The following is a 5,555-nucleotide window of genomic DNA, read 5'->3' as shown; positions in this document are numbered from 1 at the left end:
ATTTGTATAATGACAAAGGTATGACAGGTATTACAAGGAGAAGGTGACTTTTCAGGACATTACCCCATGTCCCCACTTTTCAAAACGCTTATAAATCACACAGAATGGAGTGTATTGAAAATCTGAAATAGCAGAAAGTCTCCTGTGAGGGGTAGGTTTAGGGGTAGGGTTGGTGTAGGGCAATAGAATATACGGTCTGTACAGTATAAAAACCATTACGCCTATGGGATGTCCCCACTTTTCACAAAAACAAACCTGTGTGTGTGTGTGTGTGTGTGTGTGTGTGTGTGTGTGTGAATGACGGTGGATGGGCTAATGACAGCACATCAGTCCGTGTGTAAAGACTGATAGTGTTTCCTAATGACTTGTGCGGCGTGTGTGAGATTATAATGAGGTCATCGAAGAAACACAGTGGTGCTAAAACGCATCGTAGACTCGCTCTCGCGCTCCAGTCCTTCGTCTAATTATTTGGCAGACTAATGATTCTAATAATGAGTAATTATTGACTCTGTGAGAGAGGTTATCCACCGCAAATAAACCCTCTTTACTGCAGAACTGTGATCACCAGCTCTCTGTCGAATCACCAGCACTGTAAATATATATATGTATGTGTGTGTGTGTGTGTGTGTGTGTGTGTGTGTGTGTGTGTGTGTGTGTGTGTGTGTGTGTGTGTGTGTGAATTTAAAAAAAAAACGTTTACAAAAAAAACATATTTTTGTAATGGACATATTTCCTTAGTATTATTAAGAAAACAATAATAATAAATATAAATATTATTATTATTATTATTATTATTATTATTATTATTATTATTATTATTATTATCATCATTATTTGTATTTAATTAATGAATGAATTGTAATAATTTTTATCCTTAATGCATATTATACACATACTATATATTAATAATATAATTTAGTTTTTATATTATTATTTATTTATTTATTTATCTTTTCCTTTATAATTTTTCTTTATTTCAAAAATGTTCTTAAAAAAAGTCAAATCAAGTGGCACTGGGAAAGAGTGATGCTCAAAACATCTACTGTGGCATTGATTGATTGATTGATAGTAGGAATTTACAACATTATTATTATTATTATTATTATTATTATTATGTAAAATAAAATAAACACAGTGGTATTGTTTAATGGCAGAATTGCTGGGACACACGACTCTCTTGTCTTTGATTAATTAAGCCTGTTAGTAATTGGAAACTTTCCAGCAAAGCACTTCAGTCATCGCAGTGTATGTCATGCAACAATTAATATAAAATCCAATAAACCTGCATCGACACAAGAGTCCTACTACACTTAAAAGAGCTATAAATACCTGAAACTTTTAAGGCTAAATGAAATGGCTCAGATGTGTGTTCCCACTGTATTGTCCCAAGAGCAAAATAATCCACACACAGAAAAGAGTGAAAAACTTCTGGACAAATTACAGTTTGACATGAACATTACTCATAACTGCTTTGCAGAAACATTTAGATGAACTTAAGTAGTGCTTATCTTAAACCTCATCACCTGGTTGATGCATTAAAACCTTCATCGAGCATCAAGAGCCTCTTTTAAGACTGAGTCACTCATCTGACCAATAATGATGAACTAGTACAAAAACTAAGAGTCTTGTAATCTCTTTTTCAGTTTACTCTCAGTGATGTTACTTTCACCTAAAGACAGCAAGAAATAATGTATTAATAAGTAATAATAAGTAATAACTTTATGAAATTAAACACAACTGCAGTCAAATTATTGTTCTTGATCACCATCTAACTTTACAACTAACTTGAATAATATTTTTTGGAGAAATAAAGAAATATTGCAAAAATGCATACTGATGATTTCAAAAGATTTGAAAAATGGAACCAGTGCTATTTTAGTATGGAAATTGTTTTATTTCAGTTAGTTTTAGTAATTTATTAAGCAATTTTAAATGACCAATTTAAAAATATAAAATGTAATTATTAAAAAAATAAACTAAATTAATTAAAAAATATATATATTTTTGTCATTTTGAGGGTTAGGGTTAGTGTTAGTTTTTATATAGTTTTTATTTATTTATTCAGTTTTTTTATTTTTAGATATTTACTTGAGTAATTTTTTTGAGAATAGAAAATTGTAAGCTAAATGGAAATGTGCTTTATTTCAGCTAACATTTATTTTGTCAAGTTTTTCTTTTTTTTTTTTTTTTTTAACTATAACTATATTAGTATTAATAATAGAGTTGTTAGAGGGATTGTAGAGGGATTAAAAATTATTTGTATAATCCTGAATTTTTATATATTTTTTCAGTTTTTTTATTTTTAGATATTTACTTGAGTAATTTTTTTGAGAATAGAAAATTGTAAGCTAAATGGAAATGTGCTTTATTTCAGCTAACATTTATTTTGTCAAGTTTTTCTTTTTTTTTTTTTGTTAACTATAACAACCCTGAGTTGAACAGTGTTCTTCAGGGCATGAGTATTTGTATTTTCCATGTCAGACTGAGGCAGTTTGTTAGAAATTGTAATTCTATACAGTTAATTATGTAAAATTTATGTTGGCCAAACCAGTGGTTTGATAGTTTTGTATGTTTCATATTAAATGTTTCCTTTTTCTATTCTGGTTTCATTAATTATTTTGTGCTTCCTAATTGCTTTACTGTTTCACATTTACATTGTACTGAAAGCCATGCAACAGAATATTGTAATGGAGGTTCCCCTTCAGGAACTCGAGCTGCTTTGAGATTCACTTTGGGAACGCCCCTGCGTGACCGCGTTCTGAAGCACGTGTAAGATCAGCCCAATGGAGCAGCGAAATATCACGAGCGGGGTGCTGTGAGCACCAGAAAGTATAAAAGTGCATCCGGCAGAGCGCAAGTTAGCTTCTGCTCTTCAGTAGCGCTCTGTGTATGTGTCAGTCCTATTTATTGTTGTCTGTCAGCCACAAGCATTCATATATAATGTAAAAAAAAGCTAAGTATAAGTCTATGGCGAGCAAACGGCATTACAAACGTTGTGTTCCTTCCTGCCCACGATATCTGGCGGCGGGGGATACACATGATCTGTGTGTTGTTTGTTTAGGAGCGGAGCATGCATGGTCAGCTCACGAGGGAGCTGATTGTCATGACTGCGAGTTCCTATTGCTGTGCGTGCTCCGCACTCGCCTGGCCGTGTTTGGTGAGAGCGGCCAGGTTAGCGATCCCGCTGGCAGCGGTCCCACTGTTGCCGAGGCACAGCATAGACTGTTGTCATGGGGATCGCATGTGGATTTAGCAGAGGGATCCGAGGCGGGCTCGTCCTTTTCTCAGTCCTCACCCGCTAGATCCACGGCTCCCTCTCAGGATTCGGAAGCCCACGCTGCGATTTCTTCCCCCCGGAGAGAGAGCCAGACACTTCATCCATCTTCATCTGAGGAGGTGGATGTGATGAGTGTCGAGACAGAGGAGACTGTGGACTCGCCACCACAGTCCCTCGCGGATGAGGAGCTTGTGGAGGTTGTGACTCATGCTGTAGCCAAATTAAATATCGATTGGCCAGCCAAGAAACAGAATGCTCGTCCTAAAAGCAAATTAGATGAGCGTTTCCTGAGAGCTAGATCACAGCCTTCATGACGGGGCCTTCCGTTTTTCTCCGATCTCCATGCCTAGGTGTCAAGATCGTGGGAGAAACCGTATTCATCCCGTAGCTACAGCCCCACAGTCTCAAATTATTCCAACATCGTGGGGCTGAATGAGAAGGGATATGGGGCGATGCCAATGGTGGAGCAGACGCTTGCGAGCTATCTCTCCCCATCCTCAGCATCGTCCCTGAAGGCCCCGAAGCTTCCCACCAGGCCCGTTAGGCTGACATCTAGTCTGGTTGGGAAAGCTTATACGGAGGCAGGTCAGGCTGGCGCATGTTTGCACACCATGGTGGTGTTACAAGCATACCAGGCTGACCTGCATAAGGGACCTGGATGACAGGGAGGAGGAGGAATATGTCGTATTAATAAATAATAAAAAACTAAATAATAAGTTACTTTGGAGAGCCATAGAATGTGTTCCGCCTCTCGAGAGAGCGTTAGGGTTCTACAGCCGTTACGTCATTGTTCCGAAGAAGGATGGGGGGTTGCGTCTGATCTTAGATCTCCATCTTCTGAACTGCGCTATCAAACGGCTTCGGTTCAAGATGCTCACTGTCAAGCAGATAGTATCTCAAATCCAGTCCGAGGACTGTTACGATAGATCTCAAAGACTCTTATGTCCATGTTTTCATTCTTCCTCAACACTGGAAGTTCCTGAGGTTTGCTTTCGGGGACGAAGCATACCAATATCGAGTTCTTCCCTTTTGCCTGTCACTCTCACCCCGCACTTTCACAAAGTGTGTGGATGCTGCTCTGGCTCCTCTGCGACTCCAGGGCATCCGCATACTCAATTACATCGACGATTGGTTAATACTAGCTCAATCGGAGCAGATGGCGGCTCGGCATCGAGATGTCGTCCTCACCCATATGAGAGAGCTGGAGTTAAGACTAAACACCAATAAAGGTGTGCTTTCTCCACTACAGAGAACCACTTCTTTAGGCGTGGTGTGGGATTCAACCACGATGCAGGCACGTTTGTCTCCTGCTCGTATCGAGTCAATCCTCACGACAGTCAAGAGAGTAAGAGAAGGCCAGTCACTCACTGTCAAACAGTTTCAAAGGCTGTTGGGTCTGCTGGCAGCACCGTCCAACGTGATACCTTTTGGCCTGCTGTACATGAGACCCTTGCAGTGGTGGCTCAGGACCAAGGGATTTTTCCAGAGGGGGAATCCGCTTAGCATGATCAAGGTCACGCAGCAATGCTTACGTGCCTTGGACATGTGGTAGAAACGTTGGTTCCTGGTTCAAGGCCCGATGTTAAGGGATCCTTGTCGTCATGTAACGCTAATGACAGATGCCTCTCTCACGGGCTGGGGGGGGCGGTCATGAGTGGCCGCTCTGCCCAGGGTCTGTGGGAAGGCCATCATCTCTCTTGGCACATCAACTGCCTGGAGATGCTGGCCGAGTTTCGAGCTCTGACACACTTACTTCCAGACCTAAGGGGGCATCATGGGCTTGTCTGCACAGACAACACATTGGTGGTCTCCTACATCAATCGCCAGGGGGGTCTGCGTTCACGCCCCTTGTACAAGCTGGCGTGCCAGATCCTTCTGTGGGCTCAGGGGAAGCTCCTCTCACTAAGATCAGTCTACATCCCTGGGTATCTCAATCAGGGGGCAGATATCCTGTCGAGACAGGGGCTTAGGCCCGGGGGATGGAGACTCCACCCCGAGCTGGTGGAGCTCCTCTGGAGGGAATTTGGCCAAGCAGAAGTGGATCTATTTGCGTCACAGGAAACGACACACTGTTCGCTCTGGTTCTCCCTCATGCATCCAGCTCCACTGGGGCTGGATGCCATGGTGCAGACATGGCCGAGGCTTTGTCTGTACGCTTTTCCCCCGATCGTTCTGCTCCCGGGAGTTCTGGAGAGAGTACGCCATCATGGGTCCGTCTGTTGCTAGTAGCCCCGTTCTGGCCGGACCGAGTATGGTTCTCGGAGAGGAGGGACCTCCC

This window comes from Sinocyclocheilus grahami, unplaced genomic scaffold, assembly GCF_001515645.1.
Source record: "Sinocyclocheilus grahami isolate Dianchi unplaced genomic scaffold, SAMN03320097.WGS_v1.1 scaffold654.1, whole genome shotgun sequence".
Classification (NCBI taxonomy): domain Eukaryota; kingdom Metazoa; phylum Chordata; class Actinopteri; order Cypriniformes; family Cyprinidae; genus Sinocyclocheilus; species Sinocyclocheilus grahami.
The sequence above is the reverse complement of the archived record's forward strand: the minus strand, read 5'-3'. Positions refer to the sequence as shown.